The 19712-nt window shown below is 42.2% G+C and overlaps 1 protein-coding gene across 7 annotated transcripts in view; it reads right to left on the bottom strand.

Annotated features, from left to right (window-relative positions):
* The window catches only part of NFIX (nuclear factor I X), a 258997-nt gene that overhangs the window by 160266 nt on the left and 79019 nt on the right, over positions 1 to 19712 (bottom strand). The window lies entirely within an intron of this gene.

Raw genomic sequence — 19712 nt, 5'->3', positions numbered from 1 at the left:
GGTTTTAGGTTGACCTCCTACTTAGAAGGGAGATAATTTAATAAACAATCCATTTTCTTTTGTGTTGCCTTATTGAGGAATCCTATTTTCCAGAATGTGCCACAAATCTGTAATTTGAGTTCGTGAGTTCTTTTTTGGTGTATTTCTGTGTATAAAGACACAGGCAGTCATCCTAGGTACGTTTATGTGGAAGTAGGCCTCACTGAAATCAATAGGTCATTATTATTATTATTATTATTATTATTATTATTATTATTATTATTATTATATTTATATTTATTTGTATCCCGCCTTTTGCCCAATACCGGGCCTCAAGGTGGCCTTACAAAGTTTAAAACATACATTGTAAAACTTAGGAAAAGAAATGTACAAAAACCCAAACAAAAAACAACAACATTAAAACATAAAAGTTTAAAATACACGACAAAATTATAAGTCATTAACATAGGTGGAGGGCCAGATTATTCTCCAAAGGCCTGCTGGAACAAAGAAGTTTTTGCCTGCTTCTGAAAGCACATCAAGGAGGGAGCCAGCCTAGCTTCCCTGGGAAGAGAGTTCCAGAGCACCGGAGCAGCCACCAAGAAGGCCCTCTCCCGTGTTCCCACCAAGCACGCCTGTGAAGATGGTGGGACTATCTCTTCTCACTCCTCACACCAAACACTCTCACGAAGCACATATTACTTAGGTAACAGGAGAACATGGTTAGGATTGGGGTGTAGTACGTCTGCCATAAAATCAGTAGCCTACAAGTTTTGAGAGGACTCCCACTTTTTGAGGGTGGAAGTGTCATGGCATTTCCAACCCAGCTACTCTGGTCAATGCTATTAACATTGTACTAGGCAATGATGAACTATGTATTGGATAAATTGATAGCAAGATAGCTAGATTACATAATACACACACACACAAACACTCCATCACATTTCCTATGATGTTCAGAGATATTTCTTTCCTTCTTATGCGTGCCTGGGGACAACCATGTTGCTTTCTGGGAGTATGCCTTTTACACGAGTACAGTATAGGTTGGTACCAGGCCCACATGGAGCCTCTCTATCTCAGCAGGGCTCACCCAATGATGCCTGCCTGCTTCCCCCCACCCAGGAGGACTGGGTTTCAGCTGCTGCAATTTGGCTGCATCAGAAGCTACATTGGTCCAGTACACTGTGAGGAAAACAAAATGGCAACTGCAGAGAAGCTCGGTCTCAGGAGGTTTTCGATTCACTTCTTACAATTAAAAAGAAAAGAAACTAGCAACTCTGCCTTTCTACAAGTTAGCTGCACCCTAAAAACCTCTAGTGGCCCACCCACATAGGATAGGGTGACCATATGCAAAGGAGGACAGGGCTCCTGTATCTTTAACAGTTGCATAGAAAAGGGAATTTCAGCAGGTGTCATTGGTATATATGGAGAACCTGGCGAAATTTCCTCTTCATCACAACAGTTAAAGCTGCAGGAGCTATACTGCAGCTATACTGTGACCAGTTTTAAAAGAGGGCAGGGCACCTGCAGCTTTAACTGTTGTGATGAAGAGGGAATTTCACCAGGTTCTGCATATATACAAATGACCCCTGCTGAAATTCCCTTTTCAATACAACTGCTAAAGATACAAGAGCCCTGTCCTCCTTTTCATAGGGTCACCCTAACATAGGAGGAAGCCCAACAAAGGCCATTTGGAGAGGCCTTGACTGGTACAAAAATTAGCAGCAGTTTTTTTGTTGTGGAACCTGACTCTTGAGTTGCTGGTATGAATTCTCTAAAAATCCCTTTATCAGGTCTTATTCTCAAAAGAAGACAAATGGTGGAATCTCTCCTCCCAATGGAAACAGAGTGAGGGGGGAAAGAGTTAATGTGTCGTTCTGTCATACAGTCGGCACGGAGACTTTTTTTTTTTAATGCTTCCAAGAAAAGGAAAACATAAACCAACCAACCCCCCAAAAAACGCCTCAATGCCAGCAGCAAAAGCCGCATCACCACACAGTAGAAAGCTGGCACGCCATTCAATGCCACCCCCTGACACGTCATTGAATTGCCCACTGCCGAATTGAGCCTTCAGATTGACGAATTAGGCTGCATGTTTCCTTAGAGGGAAGAAATGGGGGCACTGTTGTTTGGTATTTTGAATCCTAATAACAGAGGAAAATACAAGAAAAAAGCCATAGGCACAATCCGGCCGTTAAATGTAACACTTCAAGGAGGAGTCGCATGACCTGCCTGCTTCCCAACACCCCAGAGAAACAGAGGGGATGGTTTTTCCTTTCGTTTTTCACAATTATTTCACGTTTTTAAATTGGGTTCTCTTTGTTTTACAATAAGTCCACCTTTATTTAGTTTTTCACTAGCCACACATCCTTGTGGCAGTCATTTGTGGCACATCAACATCATCTTCCAATTTACAGAAACCTTCCCAGTCTGGAAACAAAGAAGCAATTCTCAGTAGCCACAGTCAACCAGCAAAGTGCCTATTAATAAGCCACTGATTGGGTTATGATGTCATGATACCCCAGGATGGGTTAAATAACCCATGCTGGTTTATTTAACCAATCATGGGTATTGTGTCAACGGTCGGGAGTTTTTTTAATCCAAGATGACTTAGGCCATAGCCAGATGGGGCGATATCCCGGTGTTCACCCCAGGATTGTCCCTGTGTGTCCAAATGACGCACAGGGCATCCCGGGAGCAGGGAGGGATGATCCCTCCCTTGCCCCGGGATATCGCCCTACAGTTGTAGCCCGCTTTTTCCGTGGTCTCGGGATGATCCCGAGACTGCGGAACATGTGGCCCGGCGTTGCGGTTTGTCCCAGTTCCTCGCAAGTAACTGCGAGGAGCTGAGCACAGAGCTCCTTAGGAGGGGGGTGGGGTGGGGGGAGTGGGGAAATGTATTTATTTTTTAAAAGTACTATTTGTGCACGAGCACTCTGTCCCCTTTAACAGAAAAAACAAAATGGCGGACAAGATGTTGTGCGCCGCGTGTAAACCAGGGCGATAATCTCATGATCATAAAATCACTAGATCGCCACCTACTGACCCCCCTCGTCTAGCTGAGGCCTTAGCCAAAATAACCCATTCTGATAACCTAGTCTGCAGAGTGGATCATTTAACCCATCATGGGTTATTGTCTTATATGGTGGTCACTGCAGGTCAGAAGATGACAGCTGTGGAGGGTTGCCATTTTGCTTTGTGTGCATTCTTTCTAAGGAATGCTGTGCATCATGTTTTGTCCCACTTCTGCAAACTTCCATGTAGTTACAGCCGCCATCCCCTATTTATTTATTTATTGCATTTTATTTATTTATTTGGTGAAATGGTGCTTTTGCTCACATGGCTTTGTCAGTGTGCAGGATTTTCAATTGGCCGCGCATGCATCCCTGCTAGGAGAGGCTGTGTATGAAGTTTGGTCCCAAACATTCATTTGCACTACCCCCATTTTCGTGCATACAGGGATTTCGCTCCTTTATGTGTAATCACGTAGGGTTTTGATGGTCCATCAGGTGTCTCCTGACCAGGGAAGGCTGTGAATAAAGTTTTGTCCCAATCCTGCCAACTTCCAGCAGTATAGAAATGTAATAAATAAATATATTAATAAAATAAATGAATAAATAAATAATAGGGTTGCCATGCACAACTATTCAAATATCTAGCATCCAATCTACAAAGAGGGAAAATCCCGCAAGATTATATTTTAACTCAACATCATCACCAGGCCTTTCCATTTGCAACTTCTATCTTTAAGCTCCAAGTATCATGGTTTGAATTTTCTCTCTGCTCCTTGGAAGACAAGATTACAACACGTTCCTTCAACGAGTATGTTATAAATTAAAAAGTAAACACAATATCTGCATTAAGTAATACAGAACATGCCGTCCCCTCCCAGACTTAGCTGTGCTTCCTTCTTGTAGATTCATAAAATTATACTCTGTGTATTAATTATTCACTAGAACTCATTAGAAACAGGAGTAACAAACATCCCTCTCTTTCTCTCCCTCCATTTTTAGCTGTTGTCATTCGCTATATGAACTTGTCTGTTCTCTCAACCCCAAGTCCTGGATGTCAGTTCAGCATAGCTAGTTTTCTAGAGGAAACAAGAATTCATTAAGGAATGGCTAAGTGAACGTTTATGGATGGAAATAAATTTGGAGCTTTTTCAAAGCAGCTTCAGTATGACAATATTATTCAGTCAATTTTCACAAGAGAGCCAGTGGGCTAAAAGAGTTGGACAGGGAGTTGGGAGATCTGGGTTCTGTTTGCCACTTGGCCATATAGACTGATTTTGGGCCAGTCAGACTCTCAATCTACGTCGCAAGGTTGTTGTTTTGAGGATAAAATGGAGAGGAGGGGATTATGTACACCACCTTGGGTTCCTTAGAGGAAAAAAGGTGGGATATAAATGAAATAAATAAATGAACAAAATAAATAAAAAGATATGCTTAAATTGGGGTGTTTTTTTGTTTTTTTTTTGCATTTCCTGCATATGAAATTTGAATCCAAACCTACATTCATAAGATGCACACTTTATTTAAAACAAACTCTCCAATTCGAAAATGATTCACAAATGGCTCGTTCTAGATAATCTTTATGATTTATGATTATAAGTAGTCATTTATCCATTTTGACTCATGCCTTAGACTACTATATCTTAATATTTTGGTTTGAAGAAGGAGTAGCAGCAATTTGGTAGCACAGAGCAGACAAGCCCTACCAGCAGTAATCGTGACTGCTTTTTCAAGTAAATAGGATCTGTGGAGCCCTCCAGCCCCAACTGGGACTGTAGCAAGGGCGAAGGAGGTGTATAATATTCTGCCCCCTCCTGTAATCCCAATCCAGAATAGGCCCCCACAATTGTTAATTGCATGGGAGATGCAAGAGCTGTTTCTGTCAGATTATTACCCTGTAAAACTTGAAACAGCATTCTTTATTCACTCAAATGCAGCACTCACAAGCATATATCATGAGAATATTCAGAATTACAAATAAAAAGTCTGATAAAATCCTATGCATCTCTTGAGCAAACACACATGTCATGTTTACAACACTGTTAACACCTTTAAAACATGGTCTTGTCACTGAGCCCACTTGTGTGAAGGTATAGGTCAGAGCTTTCCAAAATGTGTGTTGAAACACGTTAGTGTGTCGGCTGCAGTGTGTAGGTGTGTCACATGAACGTAACGAGAAACCTCTGAGTCTATGTGAAATAAGCAATACCAACTTGCATGCATTTTTATGCAGTAAAGGTGCCGATTAGTATGGTGCACTAGTATATTCCTCTTCCGCCGTATCTGTGTATGCACAACACAGTCGAGGGATCATACAGGTACCGCGCATGCACAGTCTGCATAATCGGATCGAAACAGCTGACGCAGCTGCACCTGAAGTGACGCATTTGAGAAATTCTACGGGTCCAGTTTTTTTATAGAACACCGTCTCAACCGCCGCTCGATCACAGCTCGACAAAATTGGTTCAATGTGAAAAGTCTTGGAAATGTATGTTATTATCTTGCAAATCATATATTTTTAAAAATATAAATGAAAGGTTTTCATGAGATGTGTTGTGTCCCCATACATTTCGTTATGTATGTTTCCGTATCTCTTATAAGGGGTTAGTATAACCTTTGGTTTGCTAGTAAAACTGAATTACTGTGTCGCGAAATGATGCATGTCTAAAATGTGTGTCACCAACATGAAAAGTTTGGAAAGCTCTGGTATAGGTAGTAGTGTAAAAGTGATTTTGCAAGGATGTAGCTGCTATATTGTGAAAGTCAAAATGACCGAAAGTCACAAAGTGCATATGAAATCTCAAAACGAGAGCCAGTATGTGCAGTGGATGGAGTGCTGGGGTAGGACTAGGTCAGCCTCAAATCCCCAACTCAGCCATAAAGCTCAATGGGAAATATTGGTCTTCACCCCTTGGCCTAATTTTCCTTGCAGGCTTATTACAGTGATATAAAAAGTGGGTGGGGAATCTGTATATGTGGTCCTGTACTCCTTAGAGGAAGTGCAGAATAAAAAAGCAAACAGGCCTCCTTAATATCCAAAACCAAATCGTAAATACTGCTCAGCCCCCATTCATTTCAGTGGGGATTATACAGAGTTTGTAGTCTGGTTCTGCTTTCCAAGCTAAATTAAAAGCCTTTCCAGAAATCCGTTTTTAGCACAACAAACACACAGTTACCGATCTGTTGTGCACAATCTAGAAATTTTCCTTCAAGGTTGTACTTCTGTTGTGAAGATAATGCATTTTCCCAGCATTTGGAGCCATTATTTTTTGAACCTGGCAAAATATGAATGGGCAACACAACTCTCCCACTGTCATTACTTGCAACCATTTTGTGAACTTTGGGGCAGGGGTGTTTTTTAAATGCTTGGTAAGTTTGGAGGCTGGGTGATCTCTTGTATTTCTCCAGTGTAAAAATGAACATCAAACCTTAAAAGAAGGAGGAGGAGGAGGAAGAGGAGGAGGGTGGGGAGTGAAGAACTCATCTCTGGCAAGTAGGATCACCATTTTGTGAAGCTTTTGCTTTCATTTAACACTGAAAGAATGTGTACTCATTCTCTCCAACATAGAAACATACATACATCCTCACTATTTTCTTGGTTAACAGAGGTATACAGTGATCTCCCTTTCCCCGCAAGCACATCCCTTTTCCATAACATCTGAATTGGATATGGTGCAATTTTTTTTTGAATGAGGCCTTCTGGGGCTATTGGGGGGGAAAAGCTAAAATTTGGCATTCACTCACTCACTGCTTGGACAGGCCCTAAAAATACTCACTTTAAGGTAAGTATTAAGATCTAGAAGGATTTAAAAATCTGGGACTAACATTTGCAACACATAGAATTTCTTTTTTTATTTCTAGCATCACATCCAAAGCTTCTAAAAGAACATAAATTCATTAGTAACAATAGCTAACCTTGGTTTTAAAAGGGTGTATTATTCTCAAAACTACCAATCTCTCTCTCTCTCTCTCTCGCAGATCCAAAGCAGTAAAATGGCTTTAAGATACTTTAGATTTTCAGTATTGTTTGGCAAGAGACAACTGTTCCCAGGTTTTAAAGATGTATGTATCAATTGTACTTTTACCTAAAATAAAGCCTTTCATCATTCTGATCTGCAGTCTGAAGCTATGACAACCCTAAACAGTTTTTTTTAAAGTATCTCACCCTAGCTAGGTGAAAGAGAAAGAGCCTTGTTTAGGGTGACCATATTTGGGAAACCAAAAAAGAGGACACCTAGTGTGTGTGTGTGGGGGGGAAGCAGCTTTCTGAGTCCTGCAGAAAGTACGTTATTCCCCCGCCACCTTAAAGAACCCGATTGGAGTTGAGGAGGGGAAAGGATTTCATTCTGTACCACCACCATCCACTCCAATTGGGGCCTTTTCTATAATGTCCACGAAAGACCCACTTTCCCCTTTCAGATCTCAATTGGAGCTTGGGGTGGGGGAATGACGTGCCTCAAGAAAGCATGTCACTCCCTCCTGCCATGCTAATGGCAGCCTTAAAGAGGAAGGTGTGTCATTCCAGGACATTATTGAAAATTATAGAAAATCCCCCCTGACACCATGGAAAGAACAAAAACCAGGACAAATCCGGGGAAATCCTGACAGTTGGTCACCCTAGCCTTGTTATAATTCAGCATTTTTATAGAAGAAATGGATCCAGGGCTTTCTAATGTATGTGTATGCAGTATACAGGCATGTGTATGCTTGAAAGAACTAAACCAGGGTTGCAAAAATTGCTGTATACAGCCCACAAAGCAGTAGGAAGGGAAACCCTTCACTTATCTCTGTTCTCTCCACACAGATTGGAGAGATAAGAAAGGGTTTACCTTGCTAGTGCTAGCAAGTTAACCCCTTCCTTATCTCATAGGCATGCAGTCCTGGGCACCGAAAAGGCTGTGCACCCCTGAACTAAATCATCACAGCAACTGAAAGAATCACAAAGTTATCAAATCCACACCCCGTTGGATTATCCATTTTTTTCATTTTCCCACCTTTAATCTATCACACCGTCCTACAGACAGAGAGCACGCTTCATCCCATTACCATGCCTGCAGAGCAGATAACTCCAGATTATGCAACTTCACTCTCCATGGCCATAGCTAGAGCTAAGGTTTATCGCTGGATCATCCAGGGGTCAAACCTGTTCATCTAGGTGACACACAGGGGATCCAGTGCTCAGGCAGGGGCGAACCCCGGATGATCCCAGGATAAACCTTAGGTCTAGCTGTGGCCCATGTCACCAGCCTGTCTAAAGTAGATAGAAATTCCTTCACGACCTGAGAAATATAGGCCACAGCTAGACCTAAGGTTTATCCTGGTTGTCCAGATGGTTGTCCAGCTGCCTCTTGAAGGCCTCTAGTGTGGGAGAGCCCACAACCTCCTTGGGTAACTGATTCCATTGTCGTACTGCTCTAACAGTCAGGAAGTTTTTCCTGATCATAGAATCATAGAATAGCAGAGTTGGAAGGGGCTTACAAGGCCATCGAGTCCAACCCCCTGCTCAATGCAGGAATCCACCCTAAAGCATCCCTGACAGATGCTTGTCCAGCTGCCTCTTGAAGGCCTCTAGTGTGGGAGAGCCCACCACCTCCCTAGGTAACTGGTTCCATTGTCATACTGCTCTAACAGTCAGGAAGTTTTTCCTGATGTCCAGCTGGAATCTGGCTTCCTTTAACTTGAGCCCGTTATTCCGTGTCCTGCACTCTGAATAAGTAGTAATGGGAAAAAAAAGGAGGCTTACAAGTTGAAGATGATAACATCTGGACCCCAGTAAACCTCCGTGAAAGGGGCATGGCGATAGCACTAAAAAAGCCTCAGCTAGAAGTACCTCTGCATTTCTGCAAAGCTGCACATACATTTCCTCCCTTTCCTCCTGAAATTTCAGCACTATACTGTAGCTTCTGGCATGTGCTCATACTATAAACGCAAACTGTAAAGCACATGTGTTCTTTCAAACTCCTCCTGCTTCTCTTACATTTACACTACTGTACACTAGTGTGTATCATTATTATTATTATTATTATTATTATTATTATTATTATTATTTATTTATTTATATAGCACCATCAATGTACATGGTGCTGTACAGAGTAAAACAGTAAATAGCAAGGCCCTGCCGCATAGGCTTACAATCTAATATCACTTGATCATATAGAGATACTGTGTTATTTTGTTTTATCATTTTTAAATTGTGACTGCCAAACAAAAACTACTGAATGGTGTGTTTTTTTTATTAAAAAAAAATCAGTTATATAGCTATATGCTTTAAAGAGCTCAGTTTCAATTATTACAACATTCTAAAAAAAGAAAAGAAAATGCTATATTAACATGTGACCATAGAGGCAACTCCATGTGGGGGGAAAAAAACCCCACCAGGAAAGGAAAGAGACTGGAATGTAGACTCTACCTTTGATTCATTTACCGTACAAAGGAAGTGAGGCAGGTGGCTACCAGGAGCAGGGCCTTCTCTGCTGTGGCACCCCGGCTGTGGAATGAGCTCCCTAAGGAGGTTCGCTTGGCACCTACATTATATGCTTTTAGACGCCTTTTTATTCTCCCAGCATTTTAACAGTCTATAAATAAATTTTAACTTGGTGTTTTAAATTTGTAATTTTGCATTGCTGCTGTTTTTATCTGGTTGAGCTTTTATATTGTATTTTATATTATGGTTTTATACTGTTGTTTTATACTTTGAATGGTTTTAATTTTTGTGAACCGCCGAGAGAGCCCTGGCTATTGGGCAGTATAGAAATGTAAACAACAACAACAACAACAATAATGATGATAATAATAATAATAATAATAATAATAATAATAATAATACATATTTGAGGGAACTTGCAAAGTGTTACCAAGCTCTTAAGCTTCTTCAGTACAATGTTTTCTTATTTATTTATTTATTTATTTATTTATTTTATTACATTTATATACCGCCCCACAGCCGAAGCACTCTGGGCGGTTTAAAACAATTAAAAATAGTAAACATTGAAAGTATACAAAAAAAAAATTAAAAACATAAAAACAGTATAAAAACAACAGTATCCATTTAAAAACAACAATTCTGGGGTCCATTAAAAACAAACTTAACGTTGTTAAATGCTGTTAAAATGGCTGGGAGAAGAGAAAAGTCTTGACCTGGCGCCTGAAAGATAACAACGTTGGCGCCAGGCGAGACTCATCCGGGAGATCATTCCTCAGTCGGGGGGCCACCGCTGAGAAGGCCCTCTCCCTTGTTGCCATCCTCCGAGCTTCCCTTGGAGTAGGCACTCGGAGGAGGACCTTAGATGTTGAGCGCAGTGTACGGGTAGGTTCATGTCGGGAGAGGCGTTCCATCAGGTATTGCGGTCCCAAGCCACGTAGGGCTTTATAGGTGAAGACCAGCACCTTGAATTGGGCTCGGAAACATATAGGCAGCCAATGCAAGCGGGCCAGAATAGGTGTTATATGCTCAAATCTCCCTTTTCCAGCTATCAATCTGGCCGCCGCATTTTGCACAAGCTGCAGCTTCCGGACCGTCTTCAAAGGCTGCCCCATGTAGAGGGCATTGCAGTAATCTAATTTGGAAGTTACCAGAGTATGGACGACTGAAGCTAGGTTATCCCTGTCCAGATAGGGGCGTAGCTGGGCCACCAACCGGAGTTGGTAGAAAGCACTCCGTGCCACCGAGGCCACCTGAGCCTCAAGTGACAAAGATGGTTCTAGGAGAACCATCTTAGAGGACAATAACCATGTAAAGCCCATTTCTACAAAGTCTCAAACCATTTTTGTAATCCTCATGTTCCCTGACTCCTCCAGAGGGAGTGAAAAGCATCCCTCATAACAACAACAACAACAACAATAACAACAAATATATGGGAAGGAAAAACAGAAGCACATTAGTGACCTAAGAGGTAATGAAAGAAAGGGACGTTGGGGTGCTTTCAGGTGGAGGGTTCCTAACATTAGCAACCAACAGACATTGCCCAACAATTCCATCTTTTTTTCTTTAACGGATTTTCTGCAGTAAGGAAAAAGAAGGAAGAAGTGGTGAGGAAATGTGGAGAAAGGGTTCCTCGCCTTCATTAATATGAAGACCACATTCTCATAGCATAGAACTGAAGATACAGCTCTGCTATATTTATGAGGAATTCTTTGGAAAAAAATACCACATCAAATAATAATTAGTGAAGCTATTGTCATTATCACCATAATAGGGAGCAGTAGTGGATTCAATCCTAAAAAATCCTCCTTTCCTGCAGATGGAGCTGAGAGGGTTTTTTTAATGGCATTATTTTAACACAAGCCTAAGAGGATTTCAATTTTTTTTCCATGCTCTATGCAAAACAGCTGTCTAAAAGTGAGAAGCCAAGTCAAAACTTATTTTTCCCCTGTAACAGTGCCAAGATTTAAAAGGGTGGGAGGGAAGGGGGGAGAGAACTCATATATTTTGGAAGTCTTTTGGGGACTTCCAAAGATGAGTTTGTTGAAACGATAATTCCACAGCAGTTGCTTTTCCACAGGAATCACAAAATGGTGGCATTGGTTTTTCATTCAAGATGTCTGATGCCATAGAAAGAGAGATGTTCAAAATGGCAGTGGTTAAGATGTTCAAAATGGCTTTTGAGAGATTCCTACTCATTCTGTCCACGCAAAAATCAAATCCTACCATTTTGGTCCAATTTAATCAACCTCAATATAGAGGAGGAAGTGGAAATTTCACATCATTCTTATACTAAATTGGTTTATTTTAAGTTTAATGCAAAGAGTGCAAGCTGTCAAGCTTTGCTGCTCCACAGCATATTTTCACTCCAACAGTACTGAAACAGAAGACTAGTACTGTTAGCCCTGGTTATTATTATTTATTATTATTATTTATTTATATAGCACCATCAATGTACATGGTGCTGTATTAATGTACATGGTGCTGTATCATCTAGAGTATTGCATCCAGTTCTGGGCTCCACAATTCAAGAAGGACGCAGACAAGCTGGAGCGTGTTCAGAGGAGGGCAACCAGGATGATCAGGGGTCTGGAAACAAAGCCCTATGAAGAGAGACTGAAAGAACTGGGCATGTTTAGCCTGGAGAAAAGGAGATTGAGGGGAGACATGAGAGCACTCTTCAAATACTAGAGGCATTCAAGAGGCAGCTGGACAACCATCTGTCAGGGATGCTTTAGGGTGGATTCCTGCATTGAGCAGGGGGTTGGACTCGATGGCCTTGTAGGCCCCTTCCAACTCTGCTATTCTATGATTCTATGATTCTATGACACGGAATAATGGACTCAGAGGAGGGCCAGAGGAGGGCCAGGATCTCTTCTCGATCCTCCCAGAGTGCAGGACACGGAATAACGGGCTCAAGTTAAAGGAAGCCAGATTCCAGCTGGACATCAGGAAAAACTTCCTGACTGTTAGAGCAGTGCGACAGTGGAATCAGTTACCTAGGGAAGTTGTGGGCTCTCCCACAGCTCAAGGGGATGTTGTCATGGTGCTAGGTTGGTGCCGCCTCCCTCTCAAACCCCACGCTGTCACTCGTGCAGGGTTTCTGGGTGGCCATCCAGGCACTAGAGCATCGCCCACTCTCTTCCTGGTGGAAGGCGACCAATCACAGTTCACAGCTCCGGCTATTGGGTGGTATAGAAATGTAATAAATAAATAAATAAATTCACCTTCCACCAGGCACCACCAGCTACATCTCCGCCAGGACTTGTTCAGAGGAGGGCAACCAGGATGATCAGGGGTCTGGAAACAAAGCCCTATGAAGAGAGACTAAAAGAACTGGGCATGTTTAGCCTGGAGAAGAGAAGATTGAGGGGAGACACAATAGCACTCTTCAAATACTTAAAAGGTTGTCACACAGAGGAGGGACAGGATCTCTTCTCGATCCTCCCAGAGTGCAGGACACGGAATAACAGGCTCAAGTTAAAGGAAGCCAGATTGCAGTTGAACATCAGGAAAAACTTCCTGACTGTTAGAGCAGTGTGACAATGGAATCAGTTCCCTAGGGAGGTTGTGGGCTCTCCCACCCTAAAGGCCTTCAAGAGGCAGCTGGACAACCATCTGTCAGGGATGCTTTAGGGTGGATTCCTGCATTGAGCAGGGGGTTGGACTCGATGGCCTTGTAGGCCCCTTCCAACTCTGCTATTCTATGATTCTATGACTCTGGAGCGAGGCAAGGGGCTGTCTTGATGCCATCTTGCACGTCCTCACCACACTCCAAAGAAAAAAGTCAGGTTAAGTCCCCAACTATTTTTTCTCTGCAGCTCTGGCGGAAAGTCCTTGGGTAGTTGTGCGATTTCAGAGGTGTCATATAATCGACACCACACCACCGCACACCCACCCCAGGGCTTTCTGAGCATTTAGACAGCCTCCTAATCTCTGTAGTTTCCAAACTGTGAAAGACCATGTCCCCAACCCTGAATAGGTGACAAACCCCAGTCAGCAGTAATTAAGGGCTATTATTGCAAATGATGATAAACCAGAATTGTTTTCAGTTAAGGAAAGTAAACATCAATTACATCTCAGCATCTCCAACCAGCTGTGTGTCTAGCCCTGTAGCCTGTCTCCCATTTCTCTGGTGAAAATGTTATCATGCCACAGTCACGCAATATGCCTCAGCAGTTTGCACCACAATTTTTTGTATCTCTAACTTGTCAAAATTCAGACATGAAAAAGAAAAGTCTGAATATCTGATGACTGTGTTGTAGTGTGCACACTTACAACTACAACACAATCATCAGATATTCAGACATGTTTTTTTCCACATTATCCTGAACATCCAGGATTACTACGAAAATTACTATCTTGACATTAAGAGATAGAAGGTAACCACTGGAGCCAGTGGTTAATCTTGATAAGACTCCAGTATGTTATTATTTTAAATGTCAAGAGTCCACCCCACAGCTGGAATCCAGTACTATGGCATGTCCTCCATTCCCATGGATTTCAAAAGGACATAAGCAAGCTGGAATGCATACTCTAAGGTTTCAGATTCTTCAGGAGGATTAAATTGTTGACTACTCTGGTCCTTTAGGATAAGGTGAGCTAGACAGTGAAGTACATGAGAAAAATAAATGGTAACAACCGTGGCTTTAAAGACGCACACCCCTTCCTCACTAGCCCCAAATCCCAGATTTCAGACAGATGTATTTCTAGGAGGACACTGGAGGGGTAGAGCAACGAAACAGCTGCTGGCATGCTCATACCTCCGATCACACGATTCACAAAGGCAGCAAGAGTAGCTGCCTTTCCTCAAGCCATTCTCCTCTTCCCCTTGACCTGCCTGCCCAACCACTGAAAGGGAGCAGCCATTAGACTTGGCCTGTATGGACGGTTTTAGGACATTCTGGTGCTGGCCTTGGATGGGGCTGATGAAGCTGGGAGGAAGCAGGCAGGGAAGAAATGGTAACTCCCTGACTCCACATCCCCTCCTCCCTCACCCCAAAGGGGCAATACCCTGTGAGGAGGGAGAAAGCTATGTCCCTAATTGGGAGGACCTATCATCTCCTCTCGTACACTGGCTCTGCCAGCGTGTAGCCAGCCTCCCCCTGCCTTGGAAAAATGAAAGCAAACAAGAACAAAAATAAGGCTTTTGTGGCGTTTTGTTGACACTGCTGGGTCCAGTGAAAGGACCTTTCAAACTGGTCTCCTTAATGGGGAAACAAGTGAATACTCACTGGGCAGCAGGCTCTGAGAGTTTTCACAGACTTCCCCCCCCCCCTCCTCAGTTTTGACCCTGCCTGGTGCAGCAAATCCCAAGCGGCTACTAAATCTGAGCACAATTCAGAGGAAAGGTGTAAGCAACTCGGTCCATCATGAAATGCACTGCACATCCCTTCATGTATCAGAAGTATAAATTACCTCCAGGACATGATATAATCTGTTTTTATCAATGCTGGTGCTCTATAATGGTTGCTGGGGAAACTCTAGTTTTATGCAGGAACACAACCCAAATGTGGGCCAAGTTAAAACATTCCGCACAAATTAATTGAGTTTATTAATGAGAGACAGAGTCCCTGCCCCAAAATGTCCCAGCATCCTGAAATTTCTAGGGATTTGGAATACATAAAGGAGATGCAGGATAAGCAGGTATTTAAATCAAGCACATTCTCTGGCAGTAGAAAATATAGCTACAGTTCATTTGCTATAGAGCACAGGTGGGGAACTTGTAGCCCTCCAAATTTTGTTAGACTACAATTTCCATCATCCCTGCCCATTGGCCTTGCTGGCTGATGGGAGCTGGAGTCCGTGAACATCTGGAGACCCCTCCACCCCTGATAGAGTGTGCAGAAAAGCAGCTTGGTGAGGGGAAGACTCACTTCACACTTAAAAGCACTTTTGAGCCTCTCTTCTGCTGTTGGTATGCATCCATAAAAAGACAAAAATGCCATTTTAAACACACTCGAATTTAATTCTTCTTATGCAAGAAGATGGATTTACAACCGTATTTCAACCTTCCTATGATTTTTGTTTCCTCTGTGAACAGAAATGTTCTACTCAACGTGCATTTTGGGTTCTCCATCCACCATTTTTAGTGCACTGGCTTCAGACAATCAGATCTGACAGACCCAAGATAGAGTTCAGAAGAACTATTAATTCTTTTCTAAGATCAACCACCCTGCAAACTGTTTACACACCAACTGCATGAAAGAGAAGCAACCTTCAGTGGAAAAACTTGAACAACCAAGAGAGTTCCTGATCTCTTTAGCACCCTGTAGGGTATACAGATTATCACTGGTGACATCTTGCGCCTGATGCCCGTCATAGCTAATAGGATGGAAGTTCGCAAGTCTCAACCTGGTGCAGAGCAAAATCCCTGGGAGGAAGCATACCAGCTGCAGCATTTCCAGGAACTGGCACCTGAGAGAGTAGGTGAGGCCGAGAAAAATGTGCCCAGAGCATGACAGAGGAGAAAGTTGCCTAGATAATCTAGCTGATCTTTCTTTCTTCCTCTGCCTGCTGTAGGAATAACTGATGCTGGTTTAAAAAAAAAGCTTGTCTTAACCTCATCTTCTCAATTAGGCATCATCCCCTTCAACGGACTGCATTCTACACTCATATTCCTCCCCTGGCTTAGTAACCCCATTTCCCTCCCAGAACCTAATCCGAGAGTCCTTCATCCCTTCTCTGTCTATGTACACTCAGGATCTTTTTAGACAGGTGGTGATGGTACTGTGGAGTTATCAGTGTCCCCTAGTACACAAGTTTATTTTTCCCATCTCATAATGTACTCCAGGCAAATTCATTTTGTAAATGTCAGAGCAAACCATTGGTAAACCATTTATTTTGGTTTAAGCCAAAATAAATAATGTGCAGAGCAAACTGCACTACTGCAGCTAATGGGTTTATTTTGACATGACTTCTGCAGGTGCCTATTGGACAGTGTCCATGATGACACACCACACCACATGACCAGAACACCTTTGGAAGTTTTAAATATTAAAACATGGAAGAACAAATGCCTGTCCACTTATCTGCACATTTGGTCCTAAAAAAAGAGAAAAACAACAATTTATGATTACATCTATCTCTCAGCACTGCCCCACCATTCAAGAACATTTCCTTCTTTCCTTCTGGAGTGAAATTGTCTACACCAGAATTTGCTTGCAATCCAGTCAGGAGGCTCTCTGATCCCCAATTATGTTTCTACAGCTCTTAAGCAATTGATGCTGGCTCAAGGCCAGAGGGTAGGAGGAAAGTCACTCCTATTGCGTTCAGAAATTTAAATTTGTACATTTCTGTGCAAACCACATAATACCAGCTTCTTATACTGGGGTAGAAAGTTTCCCCATTCATCAAAGGTGAGTAGGGATAAGTTCTCTCAAGTGGCAGGAGAGTAAATTGGGTCCTTCATTACACCTTTGAGTTAAAATCCTCCAGGCTGACATGAAAGTTGATAGTAATTATATGGCACTGTATAGAGCAGCACCTGGGCCAAATGTGAAGAATGACTTGATTTACTTTTATTTGACAATTTCACTGCCCACCTTGTTCCCTGCTCTGGGCTCTTTTAAAATGCGATGCAATTCTTATACAAGGGGCAGGAACACCGGGCAGTATCTTAGCTAGAAGAAGAAAATACTGAGCCTTTCCAGATGAACAATTTATAGCAAAACAAACAGAAGTCCAAACATGAATATATATTTTTTGCAAAAGATCTGTATGTCTTCCTTCAAGGAAGTCTGTTTCAGGGGCATTTCACTGTCTAGCACTCAAGTTGCAATGTATTATTATTGAATAATGTTATTCTTCCCTCAGCTACAGGGGGCATTATAACGGGACTGCTAATTGAATGTGTGCACAAAGTCTCACAAATACCCATTGGAATAACACACATGGTTTATGGCATTTTGTGACTCTTAACGAGAGCTCAGTGCCCAGCTTTGAGAGTAGTCAATCTCCAGCTGGTCTCCTCTCTCCAGGGCAAGTGCTTCCCTCCTTATACAACACTCATCTTTAAAAGCAGAACACAACCTTCACTCTTTTTTAAAAGGACAGAAAGACAGTAACCCTGTTACGCCTTGCATAGCAAGGCTTGACTATCCAACTCCCCAAATCCATTACATGTGGCACTGCTGACTTGGTTCTAACTTTGCAGGGCTATGTTGCAAAGGCTAAAGTGCAGTAGTAGCCCCTTTTTAAAATGATAAGACCTGCCTATCTTAAGAAGCGGACTACTGAGCATCGACACCAGACAACTGGTGCAGTGTAGTCTGTACTATATCTTGTGTGGATCATTAGCTAGAAAGGCGGAGGCTCATATTGTGACGAATTATGAACAAGTCATATAACAAGCCATTTATAGAGCACTGCAGGACACATATAAATCCTTCCTAACTATGACACGTTAACTTGATGTAATTTTTTTATTGAATTCATAACCCAACATGGGTCCATAACATGGGAGAAAGGCATGACAGAAATGAAATAAATGAATAATAAATTCATAAATAACACAACCAGTGGGAGAAAAGCCAAACAGCAAAGGACAGGAACCCTTTATTGCGTTCCCTCTTCATACGTATTACTGAAAGGGGGTTAACTTTGTCTTTTGCACCCAAGAAAGGCTACCTAATCTGAATCCATGTGACATGAAAGACATGGAGGTTTCTACTGCCCAGGGGAAAAAAACCTTTCATTTTCCTGGGCAGCCATTTATCATAAGACAAGAAAAGAACAGAGACTAAGTAAAAGCACCAATATGGCAGGAACAATGGATTACATGGCTGATGTTAACGGAGAGAGTTGTAAGGCTCTTGATCCAGATAGGGGCCCTGCCTGTTCACAGACCATGCCTCTGCTAATGGAGGATCCCTTGGTTGTTTTATAATAATAGACATTCAGTAACTAGACAATAAGGAACGCTCCTAAGGTGATAATGCAACACAGAGTCTTAGCAATTAAGAAATCATGAGCGATAGCCCTTTGCATCCATTCCCAAGGAAAATAATGATATGATAAACAAACAAAAAATAACATACACACACAGCATACACCACAAAGACCCATTCAATAATTGTTTTAAGCAGCGATGGGCAAAGCTGGTAGTAGGCCTGGGCCAGAGGGGAAATGTAGGCCCCATTTCAAACTGCTCATTAAGTATTTTTGAATTAGTTCTAAATACATATGAACTAGAACGATTTATAAAAAAGGTAACGGCAAGCGCTTTTATTCAAGATGTCTATAAGACATCACTGCTTCACATTCAGAAATGCTTTACGTGCTTTTCTTTGGGCAAAATCATCATCAACAACAGAAAAATCAAACAACTTTGCCCAGGGGGACTCGGAATAGCCCCCCTCAAAATCGTAGGCCCATGCCAACTGCCCCCCCCCCCCCACCCAGCCCTGGTTTTAAGTGCCATGAATCCAGAGTTCATCTCATTTCGCTTATGGTTACCCAACCTTTAAGACTGCACACAGAAGGTAACTTTTCAGAGAGTTATAGATCTGATATTCACTGCAGTACACGTTTGTGTTAGGGCTCTGGTCAAACTGATTTTGCAGGTTTTCATAGCACTTAAAGAAAAGCCAAAACAAGGCTCCCAGAAGACTGACTGGCAGTGTTGCAACAGATGAGTGAACCTACTAGTGCCAATTGTCATGGGCATCTATAAAAGCACATCTGTGCTGAGTAATACTTTTGAAACAGTTTTAAAGGGATTTTATAAAGGGGTTGTACATGGGACAAAGATAATATGTGCTTCCATTTAGCTCTTTTTTAAGAAGTACAAAGTTTCCCCCAGAAGTGAAATTAACTTATAATCAGTAAATTGAGTGAACAGGGTCCCACCCCCACCCCCCAAACCACATATACTTCATGGAACACTCTCCCCACTACTCTAGTCTGTTTCCACAATTATCAACTGACTAATGCAGGTTCAAGGCTAGTGCACACGTAACAATAAGCGGGCACACACTCCCATTGCTCCACAGGAATAAGCATCTACACACAGCCTATGGACAAACTAGATGTGATATGGGAGACCCATGATCAGGATCTCACATGAATTCTTTAAAACTGAACAGCGGCTGTGAGAGAGCCTCAAATTGAATTGAGACCACAGCATGGGAGGAGAGAAGAGAGTCAAAGACTTTCCCCCTGTAATCTCCCAGAATAAAGATCACCCCTCCCAACCTTTTGATCTATGGGAGGAAACATATAGGTATTAACAGATTTGCATAAAGGCTTTTTTCCAACCCCTGCAAGAACTAGAAATTTGCACCGTTTTTACAGCTGAGATG

The sequence above is a fragment of the Elgaria multicarinata genome, chromosome 3 (genome assembly GCF_023053635.1).
Source record: "Elgaria multicarinata webbii isolate HBS135686 ecotype San Diego chromosome 3, rElgMul1.1.pri, whole genome shotgun sequence".
In the NCBI taxonomy this organism is placed as follows: Eukaryota; Metazoa; Chordata; class Lepidosauria; order Squamata; family Anguidae; genus Elgaria; species Elgaria multicarinata.
The sequence above is the reverse complement of the archived record's forward strand: the minus strand, read 5'-3'. Positions and strand labels throughout refer to the sequence as shown.